Genomic DNA, 17,565 nt, shown 5'->3' on the forward strand with positions numbered 1-17,565 from the left:
TGCCAAACCTTCACCCACTCAACACCTTTGTGACGCCCTTAATGATTTCTTTATCCAGAAAATGTTCACTATCAAAAAGAGTATTCCTCCGGTCCCCACTCCCTCAGTCTTGGGGACCTCGCCTAAAAACACGCAAGTATTAGATCAAATACCTTTGATCTCCAAAGAAGACTTTTTTATACTTTTAAAAAAGGTCAGCTCCGGTTCCCCTTTAGATCCCTGCCCCCCCCTTTTTCTTTAAGAAGCTTTTTTCTCCTGCCCCGATCCCCCGCTTGCACTCCTTAACAACTCCCTAAAAACAGGTGTTGTCCCTGATTCTTTTAAAGTGGCAGAGGTCATTCCCATTCTAAAGAAACCTCACGCTGATCCCACCAACCTCACTAATTATCGCCCCATTTCCCTTCTTCCTTACTTGAGCAAGATCTTGGAAGCCCATGTTACGCACTGCCTTGGCTCCTTTATCGAACTCTCGTCCTTCCTTGTCCCCAACAGGCTGGTTTTAGGCCTGCACACTCCACCGAGCTGGTCATACTTGCTGTTATGAATGAGCTCAGAAAGGGGGCCGATAACGATCTCTCCCAAGCCCTCGTCCTTTTGGATCTTTCTGCCGCCTTTGACACGGTCGATCATAAACTTTTGATCGACCGTGTCAGGGAAGCTGGCGTCCATGGCACGGCTCTAAAATGTATCTCCTCTTTTCTGGAGAACCGATCGCAGGCCGTTCGCCTTGATACCTTCTCCGCCAAAAGGACCACTCTGACTTGCGGCGTACCTCAGGGGTCTTCTCTTTCCCCTCTCCTATTTAACCTTTACATGGTTCCTTTAATTCATTCCCTCCGCAACTTTGAGGTGGCTTGCTTTAATTATGCGGATGACCTCCAACTTGTGTTCAACATCAACTCTTCCCCCATGTCTGTCTCCAGCTTTCAGGCCACTTTATGTTTCATTAGGGATTGGATGAACGCCAGCCAACTCAAGCTCAATCCGGGTAAGAATGAGCTGGTTCTGTGCGGTACTTCCAACCCCTGGAATAACAATTTTTGGCCCCCCACATTAGGCAACCCCCCTCTACCTACCAAGTCTGTTAAAAGCCTCAGAGTGATAATCAGTAATGATTTGTCCATGAAACCTGATCTGTGCCATTACATATTCATGCTTTTTCCATCTTCGCAGAATTCGCAAGATCTCAAGATTTCTAATTATCGAGGCTCTTACGTTGGTCCTCATGGCCTTAGTCATCTCTCGGTTAGACTATGCCAACTCTCTCTACGTTGGTATTCCTGTTTATCAACTCCACCGCCTTCAACTGGTTCAGAATCATGCAGCGCTGCTTATTTTCCATCAACCACGTACTCAACACGTTCGCCCCTTGTTGAAACGCCTCCATTGGCTTCCAGTGGCCAAGCGCTGTTTGTTCAAACTGGGCTGTACTATCTTCAAAGCCTTAGCTGGTCTGGAGCCGGCTTTCATCTCCTCCTTAGTCACTCGCTACACCCCGACTCGTGCCCTTCGCTCGTCTCATGCCAACTTTCTCACCATCTCTCGTTTTAACCGGAAAAAACATGGCGGACTCAGTTTTTTCTTTTTGGCACCTCAAATGTGGAATTCCCTTCCCTTGGAACTCAGACTTGAAACATCTCTTCCACACTTCAGAACCCTCCTGAAAACCCTTTTATTCACGCAGGCTTACCTATAACCTCCTGGTTTAGTACATCATTGCTATAGCGCCATGAAACCGCTGGGTGTACGAGCGCTTTATAAATAATTTTAAAATAACATAACGTAGCAAAACAGGATTTCGTTCTCTATAGAATACATGTTGGAGTTAAAGAACTGAATGTGATAACTAGCATGACGATTAGGTCAACGTTTTAGATGTAAGATAGTCTTTCATGCATTCCAATGGAAGCACTTCCTGGAAGGTGGAGGGATACAGAAAATAACCAATAGAATAACATGAGAAAGTAATGCTCCTACAGTTGGAGCAAAGCCTCTCTATGTACATATTAAAGAACTGGTTACAACACATCCTGCAGATAGCGGCGCTGTCGAGCCATACCTAAAAAAAAAACACAGTTATGTAGATCAAGGGTGGATGGTTAGGGACAATCTCCCCCATAGGCAAAAAGACATGGCATTAAAAACAACAACAAAGGCACACACAACTAATACTGAAAATATCTTTTATGGATTGAAAAAACTGTTGGCTAAGTAAACCTGTTACTCTGGTGAAATGATCATTGTAATGTAGAAATGTCACTGATTCTGGGAATGACGTCCTTCTCCTAAAGCGGACTTATCAATCTGTTCTTGGCCAAGTGTAATCGACATAAGAATCACATTTGCCAATCACACAGTAGGACTACTAGGTTCAAGCTGCCAAGGTGTTTCCATTATGCACCATTGTGCTGCACAGACAATTCAACTTGCCATACAGAAACCTACTTAAACAGGAAGATACCCTTTAAGTAGGCCATATCACTATTGAACCAAGAAGAGTTGAACTGCTTAGTCCTTCAGGTCACATGAGATGAATCTCCAGAACAGTATTAAACTCACTGAGGGAGGGTCAAGCCTGGATATCAGGATAAGTATCAATGGGATAACCCGAAATACTACCGGACCCGGGTAAGACTACAGTACAGTAAAAAAATTGGTCCCAGTAGCGACAATTTCAAGGAAAAAAGATAAGAGCATTCACTGTTTCTCATTTACGTATCTGCAACAGATGCAATTTATTTGTCAAAACATCAACTGATTATTCAAGACATCATAATCGTTTATACACTTGAGATAAAGGTGATCAGAATAAAGAGAAAATGCAGTGCTCAGGGGAAAAGTGCGGTGGTGAGGGTAGTAAGGCTAGGAGAGGTAATGTGCCATATATACACTATAATTAAATGATGAACCATGTCCAGCCTATAACAGGCAAACTATTACACGCAAATACATAGCATAGGGACAAACAGTAAAGCCCCAGGAGGAAGCAGAAGGCGTTGACCAATAAGAAGCAAAGAAACTAGAGTGATGTCGGAAGCCAACCAAAGGTAAGTAATGGGCAGGCTCTAAGCCTGTTTTAATCTTTTTTTAAACCAAAAGATTTCACTGACAGTGCATGCGCTGTCTTAGAACCCAAAATTGAACATGTACCTGAAGCAAAACGTTTGGCACTGTAATCCCAGCATTATTTTGAAGGTAATCCACAAGTAAGCAAAATCTCTGTCCCTCTTTTACACATCAATGAATACATAAAAACAAATATTAGAAAATTTACGAGGACCTGACCTCAGGGGACATTGGGGTGCTAGATATATTAACAAATGGCTGCAAGCCAAGTGTGTAGTTACATATTGAAACATGGCTGTTCACAAAGCGAGAGGATATTTTGTAGGTTGAGGGGTGCACACATGTAGATGTAGGGGAGTAAACTAGGTATGCTTTCTGGTGGTGCATGAGAGAAGGAACAGAAGGAGAACTGCTGGGTGGATACACGGTCTCTTCCTCTGGCTCTGCCTCTGTACTGATTGACCAGTGGGTTTGGCTGCTGTTGAGTATGTGGCTGGTATGGCTGGCATTTTCAAAAGGAAAAACCCTTTTGGAACCTGCAAAAAAAATGAAACTGACGGTAGTCTCTCAATGGAGGAGGCAATTTTAGACCCAGGAAGCAAGCAGTGGCCTTACTGGTCTTAAAATGCTCCAGCACTGAATCAGCCTCGTCACCAAACAAACATGCCCCCGTCTTATGGCAGGACCATTAGGCTCGCCCAGACGTCCAGTAAAAAGTTGGAGGTCCTGAGCCAAGCATATCTGCAAACAATGATGGAGGTGCCCATTGCACAAGTCACCTGTATCCAACCCAGATTTTATGATATGCCGGGAGGCACGTTTACCGTCTTATATAACCTCCTGAAAGTGCTGCTGCATGTCTTTCAGTACATTAGGAACCACTATCTGGCCCATAACCTAACCCACAAGGCATGGTTGAAATGTGCCAGGATACAGTTTGCATTGATAGATGTCAGGGCCATGCTTCTCCCAGAATAAAGCTTGCTTCCCACAGTCACCAGTCACAGTCCCTCTCATTCCCTGCTAGCAAGGGTTGTCGGGAACGATCCTCCTGATTGACTAGAGTAGGAGGCATGTATGACCAGACTCTCTGGAGCAGGAAGGTAATGATGGGCCACTAGCCTGTTGACACCGGGGCTGAAGATGGCTTCTCCCATGCCGCCATGACAGGTTATAGTATGGCCTCCTTTAAAGGTAGCAAGGGCACTGCCATCGCAACTGAAGGTAAGGTGACTTCCGTGACATTGTTTTGGTGTCTGTGTCTGGATGCTGTAGATCCAATACCTCCATAGCTTTCAGCTTAATCTTATGCAGGGAGATCACTTCAGGTGAAGGGGAGTTAGAGGGGAAATCCATGGCCAGTTCCAGGAAAGTGTCCAATCCACTAGTAGAGGATAGACGCTGGACGTCTCCCTGAAGATCCTCGCCAGTGTGTACAACAGGGCTAAGATCCAGAGGGCCAAAATCAGTTCTGAAAATGTCATAAAGTCTATTTTGGTGTCCCTCATCCTCAATGAGGTTTTGGGTTTATAAGCACTATCTGTTCTTAAGAGCGGTGTTGGGTAGCAGTGCTGGTGGAATCGACAAACATTCATTGTTACATTATCAATCTTTCCACCCGAGAGCCCTTAGGGATAATCTCCCAGTGGGCCAGTTTCTTAGATATCGTAGGAACTGTTCCTCGACTTATGATTATCTGCAACAATCTGAAAGTTTGACTGAGAAGTTAGTCCAGCGAGCCTATCCAAAGAAGATTGTTACTAGAGCTCGTAAAAGGGCTCATAACACCCCCCGAGATGTACTTCTCTAAAGATATTGTAAAGAATCTGAGGACTGTTTTCTGGTGGTTCTCACGTTTGATCCACTCTCTACTAAGATCCGCCAGGCAATAAGAAAACACTAGTCATTATTGTCTACTAATGAATTCCAAAATGCCGCAACCAAGGTTTGTGTTTAAACGCGCTCAGAATTTAAAGGACAGATTGGTCCATACAAGACCAATACAACGCACTGTGAACACTTCCATTCCATCGGGTCATTACCCATGTGGCTGTTGTTCAGTGTGCGAGCTGACGGAAAAAACGACTGAACTTCAGTTGCTCAACGGAAGGACGTGGTACCTAAACAAGTTTAGTAACTGCAACTCAACAAATGTGATTTACAGACTGACTTGCCAATGTGGACTGCACTACATAGGTTTAACTTCTCGTAAGGTCAAGGTTCGAGTGCAAGAGCACCTTAGCACAATCAAGGCAGGAAAACTGACCACACGCCTGGTACAACACTACAGGGAACATCAACACAATCATAAAGCACTAAAATGGGTGGTGCTGGAGAAGGTAGTGGGTGACATAAGCTGTTTTGACAAGAAACTTGCTACAAAGGAGGCGCGCAGGATATTTTCCGAGAAGGTAGATCAGATTGGCCTCAATGATCAGATTAAATGGAATAAGATCAGTAGATGAGCAGTAGTCGCATAAAATCACTGTTGTCATGGTGATGACACTATAGAATGGGTTTGACGTAGGAGACCACTGTGATCCTGTACGTATGTGTGACAATACCTTCTTGGACTGATTGAAGGCTGTGCAGTACATTGCAGAGTTTATGCTTTGTGCATGCATATATGTCAATATCTACTGGGATTGACACACTCATATATTTGATTCATCCTTGTGGTGGATTGTGCTGTGATACTCCAGGGAATTTCTATGAATGATCTGGTTATTTTTAGTAACCTGGTGGGACCCACACCCCTTTATTAGAATTATCGTGGGGCAGTATATTATATTCACAGTGTACCTTTCACCATTCTAAGATGGCGCCCGTACATGCTAGAATACTGATTAGCTTGTAACGGGGGTCACATGACTATGGACGGCAAGACGCTTTGAGAGAGAGCGCGTTGTGTTTAAATAGACGAGCCCCGTTCAGCGGAGGGCACGCCGGGTTGATTTACTGCTTGTAGTCCCTGGGGAGCGGTAAGAGTATGTTGGCTGAGAGTGTTGGGGGCATAAGAATGAGAATGACGATGATTCAAGTGTATTTCATTCTGAGAATGCGAAGGGGAACGAGCGACATTTCCCCCGGTCGCCATGTGTTAGAGATTCGGGAGCGGCTGGGGCATGGCTACCGTTCGAGTCCTCACTACCGCACAGAGGAGATACCGAATTGAAAAACGTATAGCAAGAATGGTGCAGGATTTGTCAGAGGAGTAGATCTGGTGTACTTAATGACGCATAGTTGAGATGACCAATACGCTATGAAATTGTGCACACGCTTTGAATTCTCAAGAGGGTGAATGCTTGGATTTGCCTGGAAATTTAAAAGACCTAATGTCGCATTATGAGGATGTCGATTTTTGGTTTTTAAACATAAGTATGCATGTGCCTGATGTTCGTGGTAGACTTGACATTGGGACATGCTTGTTAGGTGGACTGAGGTACAGTGCGCTGGTGATAAATGTTTGTCATTGATGTAGTGTCAATTTCGAGTGTACATTGTAGACATGGTATGATGCATGTTTATTGCCACAGACAAAATTTTAAGCAACTACAGTGCTATTTGAAAGGACAGAAAGTATATACGATATACATCCCTACGACGTAGTGGGAGCTGGTATGTGGGCCCATAGCTCCTACTAGGTAAATATCATTAAATTGAATACAGGACTAGTTGCTAACTTTTAGCTACTCGGTCGTTGTCCGTGATTTAAATCTATACTTGTATTGAAGAGAGCCTGAAGTTGGGGATATTTTCTCTAAACAAACTCGTTTTCTTTGTGTGTCTGTCAGTCACTCTTTTTGATGTTAGATGTCCAGGGAGGTGATTGTTGAACTTGGCTGCCCTGATGAATTTGCCGCTAAAATACAATTGGCAATGAAACATGTTGGCCGTCCTTGAAATGGTTCACAACATGCTGTGTTTTTAACTTGGTGCAGACTCACAGTTCGGAATAAAAGTGACAAGTTTTTGTGAGTTTAGTCCAATTTTAAATTGAGACCTCTTGAGTCTCATTGTTTTCACGGGGTCTTTATCTTTTTCACCTCCTTCTTTCACTGGACACATCACTTTTTCTTTGAGAAAGTTATCGATGATGATACAAACGTGGGGAAGCTGGTGAGAACCTGCCAGTATCTCCTCTGATGGTGCGCACGTGAGATACTTTCTCTTCTCTCGTCACATTTTTCAGCACATATACACTCAAACTCGGGGGTTGTGTTGATATGAGTGTACTGACTGACCACGTTCCTTTTTCTTCTCTGTTTCTATAGCTGTTTTAAAACCAGTGGGCACGGAGGATTTGGCCATACTGTGCTACAATATAGCTATTTGAGGGTATAGATAAGAATATCTTTCCTCACCTTAATCCTATATATATATAAAATTGAGAAAGTGCTTGCTTATGCCAGATCTTTGTTGTATGAATAGATGTAAAATGGAGGGTGATCTGGCATATTACTGCCCTCTACAGCTCCTTATTGAAAGCATAAAGCAATGCAGAGCCAGCATCGAGGTTGATGGTATGGCGCCGGGGCCACAGGGAGGAATATTGGTTGTCTATACGGAGTCGATGGGCCCCCAGGAATGCCAGATAGCATAGACGCCTTGCAAAAAGGGAGTACATTGCATGTAAGAAAGCCATCAGGTCCGACCCTGGCATTGGAAACTAGGGTAACGCTGGTGTCAGCGCTAAGCTAGGAGGCGCCAGTCCCGACACAAAAGGATCTGGTGGAGTCGGAGCATGATTGGGCCAGGTCCAGTGGAGTTACCGGAGTGGTGCCACTCGGAGGGAAGCCTTCGGGGGCAAGTTGATTAACTCCGGCTCTGTGGACAAATGTTCTGTGGGTGTGGAAGAGCGACGCTGTGACTTACCCGGGGACTGCCTCTGGGACTTCCTATGCTTCTTCCATTTGCTTCCAGATAAAGAAGGTGGTGCCCTGTAACTATGCCTGGAAATATTATTACTCTGTCCTCTTTGGCTCAGGCCAGAAAGAGCTTAGCTTCAATGCTTCTTAATGGACTTGGGGATGAATGATGAGTCATGAAGAATACAGGCACCAGAGGCAAACAGTGTGTGGGTCTGTGATGGACATCTGTTCCTCGCAGTCCCTAAAGGGTTTATATTCTGACTTTTTAAGGAGGGAAAAAAAATCTTCTCAGAGAGCGTTACTCCGGAACCATGTCAACGGCACAATAAAAGGGCACTGACGCCGTTATGCCAGGGTGGGCGCCATACGGCTTTAATGATGTCTCTGGATGCCAATTCTGGTGTTGATACGAGGATGTGAGAGCTTTAAAGTTTCTGTATCTAGTCTGATGCCTGATATTGTTCTACTGGTGAGGAATCTGCAGGTAGAAGTATCCAACAGAAATATAATGATCAATTTTAAAAAAACTATATAAATAATATATACTTAAAAAACACTTGCCATCTAGTCCCCAAATAATCCCTAACCCGCCAAAAATTATATATACAAAATTAAAATATTAACAAAAAATAATTTATCAGATATGCATACTTCAAATAAACAATGTTAAACACATAAAAACGATGTTAAATACCATATTTTACTAAACAGTAGTTCGAACATCAATATTAATGTAAAAGTATATACTTACCCTCAAATATATAAAATCTCGATATTTTTATACTCCTGATATTTCGAATTCGATTTTATGGTCAACAATAATCTAGAGTCGATCCTCATGATCCCTACCAGCACTAGTGACTCCCAGGTGCCCAGTAAATTCATGCCACTGTGGGATGTTAAAAGGACTCCCAGGTGCCCAGTGAGTTCAGGCCACTGCGGATGGTAAAGTGGCCCCCAGGTGCCCAGTGAGTTCATGTCACTGGGGGATGGTAAGAGGACTCCTAGGTGCTTAGTAAGTTTATGTCAATGGGGGGTGGTAAGATGGCTCCCAGTGAGTTCATGTCAATGGGGGGTGGTAAGATGGCTCCCAGGTGCCCAATGAGTTCATGTCAGTGGGAGGTGGTAACCGGAGACCAGTAGGTCAATGGCAACTCGTTTTTGGCTGGATTTCATCTGGACTTCGAGGGACATCAACCTCTGTGACCAAAGTCACCCCACTGTGTTCGTGGACCGAGGGGGTGCCCCCTGGAAGACCCCATCGACCGGGTCAGCATCTTCAGCATTATGTATTTCTTGCATCAGAATCACTTCATTGATGTCTATGCAGTTTGTCCATGGAGCCTGAAACTGGGCGGGAGACTGCTTTGACTGCAAGGTAACTCCCACGTTAAGCCTTATTGATTGATCTGACTTGCTCCCAGCCAGACTTGGCTGCCTGAAGTGGTCTTGAGTAGCCAAACAACTTTATAAAATCTTTTCCAAAGGTTTCAAAATAACCTCAGTAGTTGCCAAAGCTTGTTTGCATTTTGAGTGAAAATAAGCGATTTACAATTTGCTTAATAATTTATTTCTGCAGAACCCTCTGGTGGATTTTGGTTATTGTGGTGTCTAATAATTCATAATAATAATGTCTATTTTTATAAATAGGTGATCAGAAATCTCCTTTGTGTCGTTTATTTCTTTTTCAATTATTTTGGTACTACTAAATTCTTTGCACTTATTCCTTTGTTAAAGCCTGACTGCTCAAAGTCGCAGCTACCCAGGGTTGAGCTAAAGTTTATCAAACGAGCCTGCCTCGATCCAAAGGCAGCTTAGGGAGTTTATTACACAGCGAGGTCTCACAACCACATAATATAATAAATTGCATTTGCTCACACACACCATGATGGCCCCAAGATCATTGCCATCCACATACTGATATCACTCTTTGCTGATGTTGCGTTTTAATTTCAACTACAGTGGAGGGCCTACACTGACTGTTTGGATTATTTTTGTCCTCGATTAAAATACAGAATATCTAGAAATGGTTAAGAGTAAATGTGAGGAAACAGGCTTTTTGCAGGTTTCACCACCACATTTTGCACATTTTGACCACTAGGCACTGGTGTAATGTCTCTGAAATGCCATGAGTCCTGCTAATCAGGACTCTATGCATGTACTCTGACCCTTAAAAAAGTAATCAGTTCATTGGCTTATACTCAATTAGCATAGCCTAACTTAATTGTAAATCCCTAGTAGATAGTACTAGGGGTAGCCAGGGCATCTAAGTTAGAGTGTCCCCTGAAGGACTGCAGCACTTGTTGAACCACCCTAAGTGGGATAAGGTAAAATATGGCTCCCAGTCTGCCACGGCAGACTGGAAGGGTAGTTTTAAACTGCTAACTCAACTTTGCAGCAGGCCTATCGAGTCCTAAGGCAGGGTGCATCACATTAACAAAGTATAATATGTGGCTAACATGTTCTATCAGTAAAAACCCACAATTGACATTTTTCCTGTCGGAGAGATTGGCAACCCCAGTGCAGAGTTTCAAGCTGACAACTCTGCTGTGCTAACCTCTGAATGAGACTACTAAGGCTGGCACTTGAAGGTATCAAACATCTCATTACGTTAAACACAACTTGATGGTTAAGTAGAAACTGATGTAACTTGTTACCACATGCAACTTTGAGAAAGTTGCTACTCTGTTGCCCAAGTCTTTCAGTGGCCATTTGCTGAGGCTGGCCATGAGACAGCCTTCCGCCCTCCTGGGGAGGGGAGACATCTGTACGGCTCCCAGGAAATGTAACAATAGAGGCCTGCCACTGGAGGAGGTGTTGCCTCCTCCAGGCAGAAATCCACACAGGGTTTTGGCCCAAAATGCGAGTTTCAAAGAGGAAACCGACTTTGAAGAGCAAGTAGCAAGCACACGTGGGAGGGGTTGCCATATTGTGTAGGGAGACAGGCTGGCAGCAGGGACAGAGAGGAGGAAACCAAGTGCCAAACTGTTTTTTCCATGGGCATGTAGCCCACAGGTAGTCACACCCCAGGGGTGGGTTACAAAGCTCTTGAGAAGGGTTCAGCCATCCTGATAGTGGGCAGAATAGAGCACTCTGGGATAGCTATATGCCACCCTTGATAGGAAGTTGTCATCAGGAGGGAGGAACCGTGGTAGCCCATTGGCACAGTAGCCCAGGATACCAGACTCTCTCTGTGCCCAGTCCAGAGCCACAAGAATGACTTGGGCACGGTCGTTCTCGATTATCACGAGAACTTTGGGCAAGAGTAGTAAGAGCAGAAAGCCATACAGGAGGGCTGAGACAAAAAGTATCTGCAAGCGAGAGTTACCTTGGACACTCCAGCATGCAAAACTGCTGATATTGCACGTTCTGGGCGGAGGCGAACAGATATAATCAAGGCTCTTCCCACACCCAAAGGAAACCTTGCGTTACCTCTAGGCGGCGACGCTATTCGTGGTCAGCTAGACATCGACAGCTGAGTCCATCTGCCCACCAGGTGTTGAACCACTAGGGATATGCCCTGCTGTTACAGCCATGTCCAGAGGCGCAAGGCCTTGACAAAGGATCCACGTCCTCACCCGCCCTGTTTGTTGCAGTACCACATGGCGGTGGTTTTGTCCGTGAACACCTGCACTAGTCTTCCCTTTATTGAGGGTGTAGGAAGCTGACCTTTTATGTAGTATACCAATGTAGGGGTATACCATGCAAAAAGTCTAGACAACCCTTATTGGTTTAAAGGGGCTTACTTTAATAATCCCAAGTGCTCTATTTGTGACAGTGTGGTTAAACATCATAGACTTATCAGAGAAAGTGCTAAGCACTGCTGCACACAGTCAATAAATGGTACACACACTCAAGAAATCCAACACCAATTTAGAAAAATAACATATTTCTATATAATGCAAATGGTCTGTAGGATATATACCTCTCTTTCGACTTTCCCTCTTTATGCATCAATACTAAATCTGCTTCACTCATTCATGATGCCATTGCTGTCTCTTTCAAGGAATACATAGTTCCACTAAGTTGGGTATAAGAAGGAAACTAAATCACTTACAGAAATGTGCCTCAGGACCAGGAGTCTTGGTGACAAGTAGATTTTTAATTACTGATCTGGCCTCATGTTCAGTTATCGGTTGTTTTAAATCATGCCTATTGTTAGGGCTTAGGATCAACATATGTAATTTGGCCCGGAAAGACGACAGTGCCTCTGGTGAATGGTCTCAACTTTGCCATATAAAATGTAGTGTTCTGATTTTGTTAACCAGAGAGACGACTAGAATCCCCATTGTTCTGACCCCAGATGTCTCAATCCTGCATAATCACCGCCATCGTTGCCTCCTTGCATTGAAAATATGCACCAACACAGACTCTGTGGACTGTTCAAGTTCAAGTTTTTTATTGTTTGATTACTTAAAATCATTACAAACCCCCCCCCCCCCTGGAACAAGTAAATAGATATTACATAATCTGGAACCTTGTTGTTCTGAATAAAATCCACATCACTTGTCAATAAAATTTAAGTTTTAAAAATGCTTACATTAGCAACTTTAAACTTGGAACTGCAGAGATATTAAAGTAAAAAACCCGTTGAGGACACTGATAATCTCATTATACTCATATTATTTAGTATCTCCGTCGGCTTGCCGTAAAAGTCTACTGACTAAGTTCATGTATTTAATTCCACGGCATGCCAGTATAATCGACGTACCCTCTAACTAGCAAATCACCGCATGCCTACTGGAGCGAATGTTCAGCTCATTGAAGATAGATTTCAAATACTGTCTCCTTTGGTCTAAAACGGCTGTACAGGCACATAATAAGTGGATTAAGGTTTCCTTTTTAAAACCACAAAGTCTGCAGGATTCTGATTTAAATGGCTTTTTCCACTGTGGATACAAGTCCTTTGCCTCGTGCACGCCTATTCGAAACTTTAAAAAGCTCGTTTTTAACTGTGAGTTAAAATGGGCGGATAAATATGATTGTGGCCTCAGAAATCTGTAAGAATTTATGACTGTCCACCCGTGCCGCCGCTTGGTAAGCGCTTTTTTGTCAGCCCACAAAGATTTCTTTTTAGCTGCGCTGTTTACTATTTTACCAAAACTTCCTCTGTCCAACCCATTGATCCATGCTGCTTGTAAATCCATCTCAGCCAGGGACACTCTCAGAAAGCTTCCCCAGGAGTTCGGTGTTACTAAATCCCCCTGGTGCTTAATTTCTTCCCAGCATAAGCTGTTCAAGGTATCCGGGTCAGAAGAGCGTAGTGTATAGCAAAGTTTAATAAAACAGCTCATTCATCTGAACTTCTGATGCTGGAGGCCGAATTCCAGTCTGACCTGGGAGGGCGAAGCAGATTTTGGCAAATCAAAGACTGCTTTATAGATCTTTGTCTGCAGTTTGTTCAATAAGTGCGCTTCTTTACCACACCAAGGGGCCAAGCCGTAGGACAAACTGGGTTGTATTTGGGCGGCCATTATTTTGAGCAAGTGAGAGAAGTTTGGGCAGTCCATCTTTTTGCGTAGTAATTTATATGCATAAATTAATGAGTGTGCCTTTGCTTTTAGTGCCAGTTTGTGTTCTTTATGAGTTGCGCCCTGCCCAATTATTACACCCAGATATTTATATGAACTGACTTCTTCAACAATTGCCCCCTGTGGACTGGTGCTGCTGTGGGGAGAAGTAGCTGAGCTCTGACCGCCATCTGCAACACTGGGGAGTGCTGACGCGGCCCGGCAACGCCGTGGAGGACCCGCTGCAACAGGGGCCGCGGTGAGCCGGAGACCGCCCGGTCTTGTCAGTGCCACGCACCCCCCTCTGGATCTGCCCAAGACCTGGCGGGGCGGCTACGGGTGTTAGATGCTGCCAAGTGTGATGGACCCCCGAGTGATCATTGGCTTCTGAGCAGTGAGTGTCGATTGCGGCCCTTCCTCCTGATGAGGCGTTGCCTTGCCTTCGGTGCCACAGTGGCTGCGACTGCCCTGACACGGGGCTTCCCGGCTGCAGCCTGCTGAGCTGTGGGCCTGGCGGTACAAAAGGGGGTGGTGATGAACGGAGCATCAGAACCAATCAAACACTCACACCCAGTCAACAGATCTGGGTTTGATCCATCACCGTTCTTTAGCCCACTCTGCCACCCCAGTTCAGACATGGCCATATGCAAATCAGTCTGACCCTGTGCCTCATGGGAACAGTCCAGCACGAACTGCCAAGCCATGCCTTCCCTGGACCGGAAACAAGCTTCCTAGGACCGGTTTCTGGCATTTCAGCCGTCTTCAGCTAGGCTTGCTTGAATCCAGTGGCAAAGTGAGCAAGGGGCTCACGTCTGAGCATACCCTGCCAACTTATGGCGAACAAAGCGGTACAAAAGGGGGTGGTGATGAACGGAGCATCAGAACCAATCAAACACTCACACCCAGTCAACAGATCTGGGTTTGATCCATCACCGTTCTTTAGCCCACTCTGCCACCCCAGTTCAGACATGGCCATATGCAAATCAGTCTGACCCTGTGCCTCATGGGAACAGTCCAGCACGAACTGCCAAGCCATGCCTGCCCTGGACCGGAAACAAGCTTCCTAGGACCGGTTTCTGGCATTTCAGCCGTCTTCAGCCAGGCTTGCTTGAATCCAGTGGCAAAGTGAGCAAGGGACTCACGTCTGAGCATACCCTGCCAACTTATGGCGAACAAAGCGGTACAAAAGGGGGTGGTGATGAACGGAGCATCAGAACCAATCAAACACTCACACCCAGTCAACAGATCTGGGTTTGATCCATCACCGTTCTTTAGCCCACTCTGCCACCCCAGTTCAGACATGGCCATATGCAAATCAGTCTGACCCTGTGCCTCATGGGAACAGTCCAGCACGAACTGCCAAGCCATGCCTTCCCTGGACCGGAAACAAGCTTCCTAGGACCGGTTTCTGGCATTTCAGCCGTCTTCAGCCAGGCTTGCTTGAATCCAGTGACAAAGTGAGCAAGGGACTCACGTCTGAGCATACCCTGCCAACTTATGGCGAACAAAGCGGTACAAAAGGAGGTGGTGATGAACGGAGCATCAGAACCAATCAAACACTCACACCCAGTCAACAGATCTGGGTTTGATCCATCACCGTTCTTTAGCCCACTCTGCCACCCCAGTTCAGACATGGCCATATGCAAATCAGTCTGACCCTGTGCCTCATGGGAACAGTCCAGCACGAACTGCCAAGCCATGCCTTCCCTGGACCGAAAACAAGCTTCCTAGGACCGGTTTCTGGCATTTCAGCCGTCTTCAGCCAGGCTTGCTTGAATCCAGTGGGAAAGTGAGTAAGGGACTCACGTCTGAGCATACCCTGCCAACTTATGGCGAACAAAGCAGTACAAAAGGGGGTGGTGATGAACGTAGCATCAGAACCAATCAAACACTCACACCCAGTCAACAGATCTGGGTTTGATCCATCACCGTTCTTTAGCCCACTCGGCCACCCCAGTTCAGACATGGCCATATGCAAATCAGTCTGACCCTGTGCCTCATGGGAACAGTCCAGCACGAACTGCCAAGCCATGCCTTCCCTGGACCGGAAACAAGCTTCCTAGGACCGGTTTCTGGCATTTCAGCCGTCTTCAGCTAGGCTTGCTTGAATCCAGTGGCAAAGTGAGCAAGGGACTCACGTCTGAGCATACCCTGCCAACTTATGGTGAACAAAGCGGTACAAAAGGGGGTGGTGATGAACGGAGCATCAGAACCAATCAAACACTCACACCCAGTCAACAGATCTGGGTTTGATCCATCACCGTTCTTTAGCCCACTCTGCCACCCCAGTTCACTTACTGGGACCGTTGGGGCGGCACTGCATGTGCGATGATCGGCTAACGTGAGGGCCGTCTTGGAGACGGGCAGACCTCGTGATTTCCCCACTGTGCCTGGCACGGCCCCGCTCCCTTCTTCCGATTGGTGCGGTAAGCGCTCTCACAAATCCTGGGAGGCCCCCGGAGCTGCCGCATTGCTTCTGCCCGTCTGTTGCTGCTCACTGACCCTGCATTGGAATCTACAACCTTTGGCCAGCAGTGTCTTTCGTCCCCTGCACTGGTGACTTAGGCCCCCCTGCTTGCCTTATTTGCACTCTCAGCCCTCTGCCAGTCATCCATGACACTGTGCAGTCACTGTTAACCAATCTTGTTCTGGACCTGATACAGGTGGATTATAGTAACAGTGACATTTGTACAAGTCTCATCATTCTCCTCGAGCTGAAGGGGCTCCTAATTGCGTAGTTGGGCTCTTCACACTCCTGGTCGCTGCCTATTCGCTGTGAATAGTCCCCCCTCTAGCTGTGTCAGTCCTTACTAGGCTACTGACTGCACTATTTTCATCACTGCGGTGTGGTGCCGCTTCTACCTGCCATATTAGGCCCAAGACCCTGCACCAATGAGTGGCACCAATCCTAAACAATGTAGGCTAACATTTGAACAAACAAGGCCTGCAAGGATCTCACTCCAACACAGTTGACTCTGTAGCCCATGAACCGGACAAGGTCATTACTAACTATATGACTTTCTTTATGTCAGAACTCAAGGCGGGTTTCGGTGCAATGAATGCAAATTTCGACACTCTTGCTGGCCATATAGACAGCCTGGGGGAGAGCCTGGACCACCAGGGGATGAGGATAGATGGCACTGAGGAGTGGATATCGTGACTGGAGGGCAGCACCACTACGGCCCAGAAACGTCTGGAATGTGTCCAGAAGCAGGTGGCACTTAGTAGTGGCTGCACCGGATCCGAAGCAGTAGGGCGGGTGTGGGAGGTGAGAGGATTGGCAGTATTAAAAAAAAGAAATAACTAACTTACCTGCCGCATTGCTCCTCTCCCTATCCTGATGCTAGTCCGGCCTCGGGCTGATCACACTGCACAGGCTCCCAGATGGCAATTCCTGATGCTGCTCTCATTGTGGGAATGCCATTTCTAGCATTACATTAGTGCTGGGATTGGTCTGAATGCTGTGGTTCAGTGCTTAGACAGGGACTGGGAGCCTGTGGCTTTTCTCCACCCGGCTGTACAACACAGCAGGATGGAGAAATGCTAAGTGTGCATGGCGGTTTGGCCGGCCTAAGACAGCTGGCCAAACAGTCATGCACACTTAGTAGTACCCATCACCCCTTTCCCCTGCTGTTGCATAGAGTGCATGGCCTCACCCTATAATGTGCTGGCTGACAGCCGCAGGTAAGAAGAAAAATAAAATGATTTATTATCATTTTATTTTTCAAGTGTTTACCTCTGCTGCCACCTGGGGGGGGGGGGCGGGGGGGGGGGGGGGGGAGAAGACCCTCCTCCCCCCATCATGGAGGAGCCGCCCCTGGTGGTACTCAAGAATGAGGACTTGGAAGCCAGGTCCCGGAGAAATAACACCTGCATTTCCGACATTGCGGAAATCACCAACATGGGGAGGCCCGACACATTTGTGGAGCAATTTTTCACTGATTTGTTTGACCACTCCAGCTTCTCGCATACCTTCACTGTGGAACAGGTGCATCGTTCCCTGGGCCCCCGGCCCCTGAGGGTATTCCAGCCAACTTTCTCATAGAACATCTCCTTAATTACGACATGGACCCCGCCCTACGTCTGGTTCGGGAGAAGGGCTCACTCCAATATCAAAG

This window comes from Triturus cristatus, chromosome 4_1, assembly GCF_964204655.1.
Source record: "Triturus cristatus chromosome 4_1, aTriCri1.1, whole genome shotgun sequence".
Taxonomy (NCBI): domain Eukaryota; kingdom Metazoa; phylum Chordata; class Amphibia; order Caudata; family Salamandridae; genus Triturus; species Triturus cristatus.